The sequence below is a fragment of the Cupressus sempervirens genome, chromosome 2 (genome assembly GCF_028749045.1).
Source record: "Cupressus sempervirens isolate cs-2001-9-10 chromosome 2, ASM2874904v1, whole genome shotgun sequence".
In the NCBI taxonomy this organism is placed as follows: Eukaryota; Viridiplantae; Streptophyta; class Pinopsida; order Cupressales; family Cupressaceae; genus Cupressus; species Cupressus sempervirens.
Window position 1 is genome coordinate 733762553 of NC_143119.1, and position 15849 is coordinate 733778401.

Here is a 15849-nt window from a genome sequence, read left to right on the forward strand (position 1 = left end):
TTGCAAATTTTCAACTATTGTTTTATTAATATTATGAGCATGGCTTTTCCTGATATCAACACCCAACAACTCTAAGACAGGTCTCATATCTCTTCTCCTAAATAACTTGACAAATAATTGTGCCTGTCCAAATATACTTTTATCCTTGAAATATTCATCCCACATGTTCTGACAATGCTTTTTGATAGTGTTATCATTTATCATATCTTTAGATGGAATTTGGTTAAAAAGTAGTTCTTCATCCAAATCCATCAAATTTTTTATGCTTTCTAATTTGTCTCTATCAATAGAACTGCCAATTTCTTCCTCTTCATTACTTTCATTTTCTTCATGAATCTCATCATGTTCATGAATTTTAGTAGGTTGGTTTTGAGCATATTTTGTATGGCCTTTCATTTTGTCATCTCTTTTTCTATCATATTTCCTTGATCTTTTCCTTTTACTACCCATTCAATAATTCAACCTATAGAAAAAAAAATTAAAAAATTAGATTTTACTAAATATCAGCTAATGGTTCAATATATAATACATAAAAATAAAAATAATTAGAAGAGAAAAAAAGCACCTTCAAATTATTCGATCTTTTGCAATATTGACTAAATCCGCAAAACAGTTGTTGAAAATTGCTTCAAAATTAATTGTTTTTTGCAAATCTTCTTTCAATTTTCGTTGTCCCTGTATATTTAATTATTTAAAAAAGACAAAACAATATTTTTTTATATCAAAAATTCACACTAACCGCTAGCGGTTTCTCAAGCCGACTAGGGGTTTCGGCCGTAACTGTTCCGGCCGAAACCGTTACGGTCGAAACAGTTCCGACCATAACTGTCTATGTGGTAGCCTATGTGGCAGCCAAATAAGCAAAATTCAGAACTTCTGTAAAAATCTCACTTTGAAGGCCAATTTGACCTACTAAATTGAAGTATTTTTTAAAACTAAAAATATACTTTAGTAGTTCTCGGAGTCACGATTATGATTGTATAATTTTTTTAAAGTTTTGATTATGAATAATATGTTATAATTTAAAAATATTACAAGTAGGTATCTTAAGATTCAGTAAGATGTCTATTCAAAAATAAGAAAAAAATAGTAAATCATGTTAAAAATTTTTTTTTTTAATGGTGCACTAGAGGAGAGAGTCTTCTTCAAGAATATGTAATTTTAAAAAAAAAATATGTAGATTTGATGGAAAATGTTTGACAGGAGAAAAAAACTGTCTATTTTTGATAACTTTGACTTTGACCAGTTATAACTTCAAAAATATTAGCCGAATTTTAATTTTAATTTTTCAGTGCACCAGGTATACATGTTAACTCTAACATATTCCAAAATCAAACCAAAATATGAAGATTTTCATATATTTGTTTGACGAGAAAAAAACTCTATATTTTTAGTATTTTTAAAAAATTAAAAAATACACTTTAAAAATTAAAAATAAATAAAATTTTCACTCAATTTTAAAAAAAAAATTATAGACATAAACTTCATCCAATTTTACACATTTCATTAGTTTACATCATCTTCAAATTCTAAGCACAAATGCCACTTTTATTTCGTTAAAGTTGAAGACTTTAAATTCTGATATCACTTCTCCTTTATAAAAGGTGACACAGGTTTGTGCTTTTACCCATATGCAAAATTTTCTAGGATTATCATGTCTCCTTCCAATCTTGCCACTTGTGCAAAGATTTCTACATAGTTTGTGTCTTCCTCTTGTGCATATCCTTTGAAAACAAGGCTAGCCTTGTTTCTAACTACTTCTCCATCCTCATTCATCTTATTTTGGAACACCCACTTTGTTTCAATGACATTATTTTCCTCTAGTCGTGTTACCAAGGTCCATGTATCATTCTTTATTATTTTTTTGATCTCTTCCTCCGTGGCTTTTCTCCAATCTTCATCTTTGAGAGCTTTTTTTGTAGCTTTGGGCTCCATGTGCAAGAGAAGACATACTATCTCTCTTGAATTTCTTATTTTCATCACTTCAACATATTTATCTCCAATGATTTGATGACTAAGTGGTGTCTTCTTACATACTTTTCTAGCACTGGTTTCTCTTCACGTGCTTCTTAGCTTTGATCTTTAGGATGAGAAACTTCTATATGAGCTAGTAAAACTTCTTATATAGCGTCTAATTCCACTTGTACTCTCTTCACTATATCATTATTATAATATTATAAAAAATAAAATTAGTATTTCATTTCTTTCTTGATTTCTTCTGTGTTCTTCATAGAGAAATTATCTATCTTCACATTGGTAGATTCCACAATCTTATTTTTCTAGAGGTTCAAACATTGGTATGACTTTCTTTTGGTAGAGTATCCTAGAAAGATACCCTCATCACTTTTAGGTTAAAAATTTCCTCGGTATTCATCTCTTTTGATGTAACATTTGCTTCCAAATAACTTGAAGCAACTGATAGATGGTAAGTGACCAAATCACAATTCATAGGGAGAGGTATCTATTTCCTTCTTCACATATACCCTATTTAAGGTGTATATAGGTTTTCTTATAGAATTTATCCAATAAATTTGTGCAACAATATTTTGAATCGTCAGTGTTCTGTCACAATCTATTATTTTCTTATTCCTCTATTTAGAAACACCATTCTACTGTGGTATCCTAGGAGCTAAAATATGTATTCTAAATTTATTCTCCTAGCAGTAAATATCAAATTATTATGTGGTTAACTCACCTCCTTAGTCTAATCTCAAACATTAATGTTAGATAACTAAGAGAGTGGGTGAATTAGTTATAGCTAGATATCCTATATGCCTTAAAAATACTTTTATACCACCTTGAACAATTTAATCTTTCAGATCAATAACTCAGTAACCATATTGCACATCATCATTCAAACTTATAATAACTTCAAATCAAACTATTTTCCTAGTGTTTCTTAATATAAAAAGCATCAAAGTAATCATCTAATTTATATCGAGTTGCAACATTAAATAGTTGACATGAAATAAAATTGAAACACAATAATCATTCACACATTTGACACAATTATTTAATATGGAAACCTTGTAAAATCACCTAGGACCCAACAACCTTGATATTTTCACTCTTCTAAAGTTATCTCTATTAGGATCTAACCTTGTTAAAGGTTACATGCACATTTTTAGTGTGACCTTGTTAGAGGGTTTTCACTAAAGATCGTCTAGACCTTATCACTCCTTAAAATTTTTGAAAAGTAGAAAAGTCTAAAGGACTTACAAACATCACTATTTAATGTTACCATGTATGATTTCAAAGACTTTTTAGGTCCACTTGGTTAAGATATATTTTTGCTACAATGATAAGAAAGTAACAATAAAATGATCTATTAGGTGTTAGTAGTTCCTTTTTTCTTCAAATCTCTGCATTTCTTATCTCTTCCTTCTGATCCCTTTTTAGCATATTCACATACTTTACACTTCCACTTAGCACTTCCTCTACTTCATCTTCATTCTATTATTCTTATTAGGTCATCTTATCACTTCTTTTAACTTCAACCACATTTAGAAATGATAAACAAAAAGAAACTTATTGTTCCTCTCTTTAAAAAGATAAATTTTTTCATTATAGAATCTTCTAGAGTTTCATACTTAATTACAGTCATAGATCTCCATCAACTTCATATTTATTGAATCTAGATACTTGGGAAATATACTTTTACTTTGAACTTTGTGCTCTAATTTAAATTGTTAAATCTTCTCCATTATATCTTCTTTGAATTCCTCCAGACATTTATCTCATAACTAATTTCATTTTTATCCTTGAAACCTCTCAAAAATTCATTATTGTCACCAAATTTCAGCATTCTATCAATATTTTACAAACTTGTTCACCTTTTTCATGCTTGGTGATCATTACAACTTTCTCAGTCAATACTTGATTTAGTTAACACTATGTTCCTTCACTTCTTTCTCATATGCTCAGTGATAACTATAGTACAACTCTATTGATATTGTATTCCTTCATTCACACATAGAACTATCTTGTATATATATATTTCTAAAGATCTTGTAAATAAATCAAACCAGCATTATGTCGTCAGAGTCTAGCTCAATCAAGAGCCCATTGAATACCATACACTTATCAACACTTACATTAGTAGACTTTCTTCAAATCATATTCCATAATCAAATGATATGGTACTCTATTAAATTAGTGTAATTTCTAACCAATTAAGACTTGATATCAATGACAACAGAATAATTGATATGACTCTTACACATACATTAACAACGTGATTTGTTTGGGGATAACATTTCAATGCAATGTCAATATCTCTTTCTACTTCTGTCTTGTAGGATTTGAACATGTGGATGGCTTCTGACTTTTCTTTCAAATAGACAATCTACATAATTTTGAAAAAAATCATCAATAAATAATGTAAAATATTTTTCACTTGATACTCTCTTCATCCTCATGGGATCATATAAGTTAGTATCAACTAGACCTAGAACTTGTTTAGAAGTAAATGACAAGCTAGAGAAATTATAGCTTGCCAACTTTCCTAGTTAACAATATTTATGCATAACATTGTCTAGTTTAGTAATTAGAGGTATACCATTTACAATTTTTTTTATTTCTACCTTAATAATGCTTTCAATGTTTACATAACATAGCCTTCTATTCTACAACCAAATATTTTCATTCTTAGAAATCAAGCATTTATTTTCAAAATCATTGAGGTAGAAAATTTTTACCTCTTCTTTGATTATTCTCGTAGCTAAGAGCTTACCTATCTTATCAAGTATTCTACAAGACCCTTTGTTTAAATTTAAACCTATAACCTTTATCCATTAGTTGGGATACACTCAAAAAGTTATATTTTAAACATTCTACTAAATATACATGTTTAGTGAATTTATTTAGGGCTATAGTACCCCTACATACTAGTGTACATTATGAGTTATTTCCAAACCTCAACATCCCTTCATAATAGGCTTCCACCTCATGGAACTTTCTATTGATCTCAGATTGGTTTTGACAATTGAGTGTTAACACACTTAAGCTTTTTACTAAGTTCATGTTGAGCTGGTAACATATGCCGAGTATAATGTGTATAGATGCTGAGTTACAATGAGTGTCAAGTCACTCATGTGCCAAGTAAATCAAGTGTCGAGTAAATAGCAAGTGCCAAGCAATTCAAGTGTCAAGTGAATAGTAGATGTCAAACAAGTTTAAGTGCCAAGCCAAATAGAATTATAGTTTGTGCTGAGAGTTAGTATTAACAAGTGTCGAGTAACACAGAATTGACCTAATTGTTTGTGATAGCACAAACAATTATGTAAACTATTTTTGAGCCAACATATGGATAGATCTTGAATCTTTGAAGATAAGATTGAATCTATTTGGATTTCCTATGTGATCAACATGCAACCAATTAGAAAAATAGAAGGAATTGAGTGGGAAAAGTGGATGAATCTCAATCATAGATTCATACCTAGCCCTAAGCCACCAAAGTCTTTAAAATGGAGACAAAGCCCCATAATTCATCATAAGAGAGAGAGAGAGAGAGAGAGAGAGAGAGAGAGAGAGAGAGAGAGAGAGAGAGAGAGAGAGAGAGAGAGAGAGCATTAGAGAATGCATGCAAGAAGGTGATGCTAGGGAAGATTTGAAGGAAGTGAAAAGGAGTGAATCGATCAGTATACATTCAAGGTGACTTAGAAGAAGGAAAAAATTGTAGAATCAATTATTAGAATAGAGGATTGAGGATACAAAAATTTCATATCAGATTAGAAAGGATCAAGATGGACTGAATTGAGATCTAAAATCAGCAATATTAGATTGCAAGTATATCAAATCAAACATTCTACTGTACTTTCTAACAACTGTATTATTAAGGTTGACTTAACAATCATTGTGAAATCATTTAATAGGGTGACATTCCAAGTGAGTGTTCTAAAGTCATTTAGCTAGGCACACTTTTAATAAGGTGTTAAAATCCTTTAATAGGGTGGGATCTAACAATCCTTTGTAAGCCTTCAATAGGTAGGCCTTTCATAGGGAAGATCATGAGAATGGTCAATTTATGTAACCTTAACAAGTGAGCTTTATTATTGCAGTAGTAAAGAATTGTGGGTGTCATCCCCACCCCAATTTTACCTTCTCATTCGAGGGTTTCTAGGTAATCATATTTGGCGTCAAGTGTTTATGTGGATGCATTTACTTTACATGTTATTTCAATATGTCTATGCATGCATTTTTTTAAAGTTAAAATATGTATTGATTAGAGATTAGTACTTTTGATTCACGCCCTACTCTCAGAAGTATACATTTCTTATTTGAATTTCCAACAATTTGTATCAAAGCCTAGTTCTCCTTAGGAGAAGCCTTAAAACTTGGGGAAAAGATCTTGAGATTGAGGTTTACAAGTTGGGAAAGACCATTGAGAACTAGGAGATTCAGATACATCTTTTATTTAAATAATTGAAAGAAGCTAGAGATGCCTTGAGAAGTTCACTAAAGAGAAGGAAAGAGATTGGTATGGCAAAAAATGACACTCAATACAAAGAGATTGACAAAACAAAGTTATTTGCAAATGGTAACTCTTGTAAATTTGATGCAAAAATTGTAGATCTCATGGATAAGAACAAAGTAGAAAATGATGAGATCAAAAATCTCAAGTTGGAACAAGAATCACAAGCTATATTGCTATGTGAGGTGATAGAAAAAAAGAAGAAAGCTATAGAAGACAAGGCCATGATTGAAGAAGACAAGAGAATTTTGGCAAACAGATTGGAAGAAAAATCAATAGAGCTATCTAGGATCTCAAACATGCAATTGGACACCCTAAGCCAAATGATGAATGCTCATCATGAGTTGAATGTCAAGGATATTGAGATAACTACATTGAAGTTACATAATGAGCAATTGTAAAATGACTTGAAAAGAGAAAAGGAGTTTGGTGAAAGTTTCAACAAGATAAATGAAGCCATCAAGTACTTTAAGCAACTACTAAAATCCCCTAGATCCAGTAAAGAAACATCAAGAGTGGAATACACAAGAACTAAAGAAGGAGAAACATCCAAAGCTGCTAAGGAAAGAACCAAAACCTACTTGTCATCATTGTGGAAAGAAAGGACACACAACTAATGTTTACAAGAGAAAGAATGCTAGTCAAAATGCTAAGCCAAAGAACATGACACATTGTCACAAGTGCAACAAAAAAGGCCATCAAGCACATGAATGTAGAACCAAAACCATGCATGCACCAAAATTTGAAGGACACTACTACAATTGTCAGAAGTTTGGACACAAAACCTTTGAATGCAAATCCAAGTGCACATGGTCATCAAACAAGGGAAGAAACCATGAAAATTCCTATAATTGGGATTACAATACAAGACATAACTTTCATTATTGTCAAGAATATGGACACATCCCTGAGAATTGCATAAGAACACATTTCAATGGTAGCTACAATAGATGGTTGAATCAAACTACATGCTTTAGTTGTTTAAAGACTGGTCATATCAGCAAGCATTGCCCAACATGGACAAAGGTACATAACTCAAAGTTAAACAAGGGAAAAGGCAAGGTAGATGTTGAGCACATCAGAGGAGAGATGAACACAACATGGAGGAAGAAAGATGGATGCAACACATAAAATGAAGGGATCACTTCAGCTGAAAGTTCAAGTGAACAAATCTCATTAAACTAACAAAAAAAAAGGTATGTGGGACTAATATTTAAATTCTTCATCATACATCAGTTCCAAGATAAAGTTAGTGCTAAAAAGGACAAATCAACATAAAAAAAGATGCAAGTCAACAAGGAAAAACCAAAGGTCAAACTTTAAGTTTTCATATTATTACTGAGTGTGAAAAGTTCTCTTCAATTGCTAAGTAAAATTCTAGTGTGTGTCGAGTTGTCAACCAAATTCAGTTGAAACTAAGTTAGTAGAAGCCACTGAGTGAAGGAAATTCCTATTGAAGCTAAGTAATGGTAATTCTAATAGCTACTGAGTGATGGGAAAATCAATGGATAATGAGTGAAATAGAAATTGCATATAAGTCAAGTTTACAATTGTATAAGCACCATGCATTAAATGTGATGTTTTAAAAGGGTACAAGGTAGATTTTCACTCATTTTTTGTCATGTTGAACATATAGAAAGAGCGAGTAGAGAAAAGAAGTGATTTTCAAGAAAGAAAAAAGCATTTGCAGTAATTCTAGCAATGATCAAGCATCATTTCATCGATCTAAAGGTATTCTTCACATGTCGATTTATGCAGTTACACAGTTTTACATTTGTTGAAACCCTAGTTTACAAAATGGCCTCTAGCGCTAGGAATCCTAAGGATAAGGAATCATTTGAAGTATAGTTGGTTAGTAATGAGGTAAAACAACTAGACTTTAGGGCTATTCTAGAGGTTCAATAAAAAAATGACCCAACAATTACATTATTAGTCATTCTACCTAAGGTCATAATGGTTCAAGATGTAAGGAAATTTTATGATTGCAAGGTTGGACGAATTGGAGACATGGAAATTTGTCAGACATATGATAAACTATGTGGAAATGGAGTGTTAAAAGAAAAATTTCAAATCATAGAAAGTAAGGGACTAATTCGTGCCCTAGATTTCCCCACTATCATCAAAATGGAATGGATAAGAATTATTTTGAATAGAATCCATGATGGATACCTATGGCTAGGAGGAGGACATATCAAACTATTAAAAAGGATTATAGGATATAGGATATCCAACCCTAGAATAGCCCAAGACCCTAAGGAGTGACTCAAAAGAAGAAAATGAGAAAAATACAAGGGCAAAGTGGAACAATAGAGGAATGAAAATAGATACTATCAAGGATCCACTTCTTGAATTTGTAGTGATAGTCATATCTTACAAATTCTATTACTCAAGCTAAGTGAATAGTGTGTCATGTATTGCAATTTATGTAGGATACAAGATGTTGGAAATGAGAATAGAGTAACTAAGAGGGGGAGGGGGTGAATCAGTTACTCCAAAAAAAACTTTCACAGTCCCTAAGATGTTTGAATATCTCCTCGATCTGATTAATATGAAGTGGTAAAACTTGATAATGTAGCAAATGACAAACATTAAGAACTGATATGTTATCATGCACAAAGCAATTTAGCAATTAAGAACACATGAGACACTAGATGTAACGTGGAAACCCACTATGGGAAAAACCACCAATGTATCTAGATACTATTTTTAACTCTTCTAAAGTGAGCCTTGTTAGGAGCCAACCCTGTTAAAGGTTACAAAAACACACTGTTAGATGTGACCCTGTTAAAGGATTTAATCACCCTATTAGGAGTGGCCTTGCTAGAGGTCTTTAGAACAATTCAACTGAACTGTCACCTTGTTAAAGGATTTATTGAATGGTTTTTAAACCAACTCTATTAAGAGATTTAGAATTAAATGTTACAGTGGTTAGAAAGCAAAAATGAAGTGACCTAACATAAGGTACAACTTATCTTTGTTGATTATAGATCTCTGTTATGCTTGGCTGGATCCTCACTGATCAAATGCAACTTTACAGCTCCTTCAACACATCTGATCCTTCATCAGACTTTGCTCAATATTCACCTTATCATTTCATACTATAATTTGCATTCATAACTTCTCTTTGTTTTTTGATCTCACACATTTAATTCATAACTAGAATGACCATATATACCTTTCAGATTATCTAAGTCAGCTCGAATCACTGACTAAACAAACAATTACAATAGTTGGCTAGAAGTAATTACTTTGCAAATCCCTATATTGGCCAACCCTACACGGTAATCTTTGTCAGAAAATAATTCCTGTGTTGACCAACTAAGCTCGGTGAATACAGTGAATTTCGTGACAATCCTTCAATCGCTGGGAGAACTTGGTAAGTACTAAGTTTCTTTAGATAATCGAGTGAGCTCGATGGAAACTATCCTTTCGAGACTGAGTGAAGCTCGGTTAACACTGACTTCTCCATAATTCCTTTGATGATCGAGTGAGCTCGGTGGAAACTTCCCTTTGGAGACCAAGTGAAGCTCGGTTAATACTGACTTCCTCATTTCCTTCATTGATCGAGTGAGCTCGGTGATCACTGTCTTTCATCTTTCCTTTTTTTGATCGAGTTAGCTCGATTGACACTATCTTCCACATTTCTTTTGATGACTGAGTGAACTTGGTTGACACTGTAGATTGCATTGCAGACTATCTGAGCTTGGTGAATTTGAGACTAATGACTGATATGACATTTGTGTGACATCAAGGACAATATTATCCAACAATCTCCCTCTTTGGCATTGATGGCAACACAACATGTCATAACAAAATGAAATTTTTGAAAACAAGTCCAACAAGATAACAGACTTCTCCCTCTTTCAATAATCTCCCTCTATTAAGGGACTACATGAAAAACTTAACAAACTTTTCAAATTTCACAAATTTCATAAGGATATGACAGTAAATCTCTCCCTCTTTGACAACACATGCCAAAGATGACAGAAGTTAAGTGAATTGTAATGTACCTTTAGTATTGATTCATATGCAATGATTTCTGATTAAACTGCATCAACAGATAGATCTTCAATCTTTCATGCGTTGATGCATCACTAGAGCTCATTTTTAGTGAACTTCAAATAGGGGAATGACCCCTAACTTACCTCTAAGATACAAAAATGCATCCTTAGGTAAAGGCTTTGTGAATATGTTAGCAATTTATTCCTTTGTATGGACATATTCCAATTTGATCTCCTTGTCTTGCACCAATTCTTTGACAAAATGATATTTTATTGCAATATGCTTGGTCTTGGAATGCATCACTGGATTCTTAGATATGTTGATTACACTAGTATTGTCACAGAACATGACAACTGGTTCATTTATTTCCATCTTCATTCCTTGTAATAATTGTTTAAAGGAAACAATATTTGAATAGTTTACTACTACAGCAACATACTCTGCCTCTGTTGTAGATTGGGATGTACAATTTTGCTTTTTGCTTGTCCAAGAAACCAACCTTTTTCTAAGAAAGAATGCTCCTCCACTTGTGCTTTTTCTATCATCAAGGTTTCCTGCCCAATCAACATTAGTAAACACTTTCAAATCTAAATTACCTCCAAATTTGTACCATAAGCCATAATCTTTAGTTCCTTTCAAATATCTCATTATTCTTTTGATTTCCATCAGATGAGTTTCTCTTGGTTTTGCTAAAAATCTTGCAACAATACCAACTGCAAGGGCAATATCTGGCCTGGTATGAACTATGTATTGCAATTTTCCCATCATAGATCTATACAATGTTTGATCTACCTCTTCGGATTCATCATCTTTGGTAAGTTTTAATCCAGTACACATAGGAGTTCCAACAGGTTTGCAGTCCTCCATACCAAACTTTTTCAATATCTCTTTGATTTATTTTGATTGAGTGATGTAGATGCCATTCTTATTTTGTTGAATTTGGAGACCAACAAAGAATTTTATTTCACCAAACATAGACATTTCAAATTCCTTGTTCATTTGTTCTAAAAATTCTTTGCAAAGATCATCATGCCCTGTGAAAATAGTATCATCTACAAATATTTCTGCCAAGACAATCTTATTATCTGGTCCTTCCTTTATATACAAGCTATTATTGTTATTAGTTCTTTGAAAACCAATCTGAATAAGATAGTTATGCAATCTTTCATACCATGCTCTAGGGGCTTGTTTCAAACCATACAGTGCCTTGTGTAATTTGTAGACCATGTCCTTTTTATCTGGATCAACAAAACCTTCAGGTTGTTCAATGTAAATCTCTTTATCCAGTATTCCATTGAGGAATGTTGACTTGACATCCATCTGATAAACTTTGAATCCTTTGTGAGCAGCATATGCAAGTAAGGTTTTGACTCCTTCCAATCTTGCAATAGGAGCAAAGGTTTCTCCATAATCTATGCCTTCTTCTTGAGAGTATCCTTTGCATACTAATCTGGTTTTGTTTTTGGATACTTTACCATCTTCAGTCAACTTGTTTCTGAATACTCACTTGGTTCCAATTACATTCTTATTTTTAGGTCTAGGTACTAGAGTCCATGTCTTGTTCTTCTCTATTTGTTCTATTTCCTCGTTCATTGCCTCAATCCAACTATCATTTGTCAATGCATCTTTAATGCTTCTAGGTTCAAAATCAGCAAGTAAACAAGTATTTTCAGCTTGCTTCTTGTCAAGGTTCCTTCAGACTTGTCTCCAATGATTTGATCTGGTGCATGATGTCTTCTGACATATTTAGCTAATATAGGTTCTTTACCTCTTGAATGAGTTTCATTTCTATCTCCTTGTGCTTCAATTTTATGTTCAGGCTATTCTGGTTCAGTAAGAATTGGCTTGAGTGCTTCAGACTCGGTAGATACTTCCTTGGTAATGTTTGAATGTTGCTGTAGCTCGGTTTCAACTTTTTGTAACTCGGTTATTGATGACTCAGGAGTTGAGGATTCTTGAGTGAACAGTATGCTTGGTATAGTATCAGGTTCAATGTAAACAAATCTTCTATAATCTTTAGGTTTCTTTTTGCTTTCTTCCTTAGATTTGTCTGCAAACTCATAAACTTTCACATGTGCACTTTCTATGACTTTGTGAGTGGATAGATTTAAACATCTATATGCTTTGCTTTTGCAAGAATAACCTAAAAATATTCCTTCATCACCTTTTACATCAAATTTTCCTTTTCTAGATTCTTTCAAAATATAACATTTTCTTCCAAATACTTTTAGATAACTTACATTGGGTTTGTAGCCATACCATAATTCATAGGGAGTTTTGAATGAGTCCTTCTTCAACTATACTCGGTTTAAGGTATGAACTGCAGTGTTGATGGCTTCCTTCCAGTATTTGATGCAATGTTCTTTTCTATCATCAAGGTTCTTGCACAATCCATGATGGATCTATTTTTTCTTTCAGCTATTCCATTTTGTTCAAGAGTTCTTGGTGCTGAGACCTCTCTTTTAATACGTTTTTCAATGCAGAAGTTGTTGAATTCATGTGAGATGAATTCACCACCTCTATCTGACCTTAAACATTTTAGTCTTTTTCCCATTTCTTTTTCTACTCTTGCTAAATACCATTTGAATTTCTCAAATGCTTCCGATTTATTCCTTAGATACATGACAGTCATCATTCTTGAGTAGTCATCAATAAAAAGAATGAAAAACTTTTCTCTAGTATAGCTTTCTATTCCAATGGGTCCACATAAATCAGTATGCACAATTTCTAATATATCTTCAGACTGATAGTTCTTACTTTTAAAACTAGTCTTTCCCATTTTACCAATCTGACAATTCTTGCATAGACCAACCTCAGGTTTCTTAATGTTAGGAATGCCTCTCACTTTCTTGAATTTGCTTATTTTTACTAGGTTATCAAAATTGACATAACACAACCTTTTATGCCATAACCAACTTTCTTCAATTTGAGCAATAAAACATGAGCATTCACCAAGTTCTAGATAAAACAAGTTACCTTTACTTTGGGTGCCAGATCCTATCAGCTTTCCTTGCTCATTCAATAGTCTTGCCTTTCCATGCATGAATTCCACCTTGAATCCAGTATTGAGTAACTGTGCTACATATAGAAAATTATGTTTAAGACCTTCAACCCAATAGGCATTATTACATACAAGTTCTTTGGTTAGACAAATTCTTCCTCTTCCTTTTATGAAACAAGGTTCATTATTACCAAACCTTACACTACCACTGTCCATAATCCATGTATCATTCTTACTTATATCAGAAACAAGTGCCATTTTATCTTCTTCATCACTATCAAAATCATCTTTAATGACAATATAAACAATTTCATCCTCACTATTATAAGAATCTTTAGAATTTTTAGCCATGAAGCATGATTTCTTACCTTTGTTCTTGGATGATTTGAAGTCTTTCTTGCCATTCCATTTCTTTTCATCATGGTTTTGCTTGTTTGGAAACCTTGCTATAGTATGACCAATTTCTTCACAAGAAAAATAGATTAGGGGAACTTTACCTTTGTATTTTCCTCTGCCCCTAGAATATTTCTTTGCTAGTAGAGCTTCAATCACTTCAAGGTCATTGTCTAAACTTTGGCTTGATTCATTTTCACTTTTTGACTGAGATTCCTTCTCATTTTTGTTTTTCTCCTTGAGTGAGAGCTTGGCTTGAAACGCCGAATTAATGTTCTTGGAAGCTGGAACATAGTTGTCAAAGTTATCTAGTTCAAATGCAGTTAGTCTTCCAACTATGGCCTCAAGATTTATCTGATGATTTTCTTCACAACTTCTTTCCTGAATTGCAAAAACTCTGATTGCATAAATGGGAAGCGAGGTTCTCAGAAATTTGCTTATAACTGTTTCTCCTTTGATATCACCTCCAGATGCTCTGATCACACTCACACATGCTTTAACTCTTTCAACATACTTTACAATGTTTTCATCCTCTCTCATCCTCATTTGATCAAATTGTCCTCTTAGACTTTTTGCTTTTGTTCTTCTCACATTATCATCTCCTCCATAGATTTTTTTACCTTGTTCCACATCTCAAAGGCAGTTTTGCAGTCCTTAATGTCATCAAATTCTTCATAACTAAGAGTGGATGCTATGTCTATCATCATATTGTTGTGAGTCTTCTTTTCAGCAATGTCATTGATAGACAATGTGCCCTGAGGTCCTTCATATTTTTCTTCAAGGTATTTTAGTCCAGTATCACCAACAGTAGCCAGATGAAGTCTCATCAATCCTTGCCATGCGGAGAAGTTATCTCTGTTGAGTTTTGGAATTTCTCTTTTGTAAGAAATCTTGGTCTTTGTCTTAGATCCTTGAAATCTCTTCTTGCAAGCACCAAATGCTCTGATACCAATTGTTGGAAATCAGAATAGAGTAACTGAGAGGGGGAGGGGGTGAATCAGTTACTCCAAAAAAAAACTTTCACAGTCCCTAAGATTTCTGAATATCTCCTCGATCTTATTAATATGAAGTGCTAAAACTTGATAATGCAGCAAATGACAAACATTAAGAACTGATATGTTATCATGTAAAAAGAAATTTAGCAATTAAGAACACACGAGACACCAGATTTAACGTGGAAACCCAATATGGGAAAAACCACCAATGTATCTAGATACTATTTTTCACTCTTCTGAAGTGAACCCTGTTAGGAGCCAACCCTGTTAAAGGTTACAAAAACACACTGTTAGATGTGACCCTGTTAAAGGATTTAATCACCCTATTAGGAGTGGCCTTGCTAGAGGTCTTTAGAACAATTCAACTGAACTATCACCTTGTTAGAGGATTTATTGAATGGTTGTTAAACCAACTCTATTAAGAGATTTTGAATTCACTGGTATAGTGGTTAGAAAGCAACAATGAAGTGACCTGACATAAGGTACAACTTATCTTTGCTAATTACAGATCTCTATTATGCTTGGCTGGATCCTCACTAATCAAATGTAACTTTATAGCTCCTTCAACACATCTGATCCTTCATCAGACTTTTCTCAATATTCGCCTTATCATTTCATACTATAATTCGCATTCATAACTTCCCTTTTTTTTTTGATCTCACACATTTAATTCATAACTGGAATGACCATATATACCTTTCAGATTATCTAAGTTGGCTTGAATCACTGACTAAACAAACAATTACAATAGTTGATTAGAAGTAATTAATTTGCAAATCCCTATACTGGCTGACCCTACACGGTAATCTTTGTTAGAAAATAATTCTTGTGTTGACTGACTAAGCTTGGTGAATACGGAAAATTTTGTGACGATCCTTCAATTGTCAGGAGAACTTGGTAAGTACTAAGTTTCCTAAGATAACCGAGTGAGCTCGGTGGAAACTATCCTTTCGAGACCAAGTGAAGCTCGGTTAACACTGACTTCT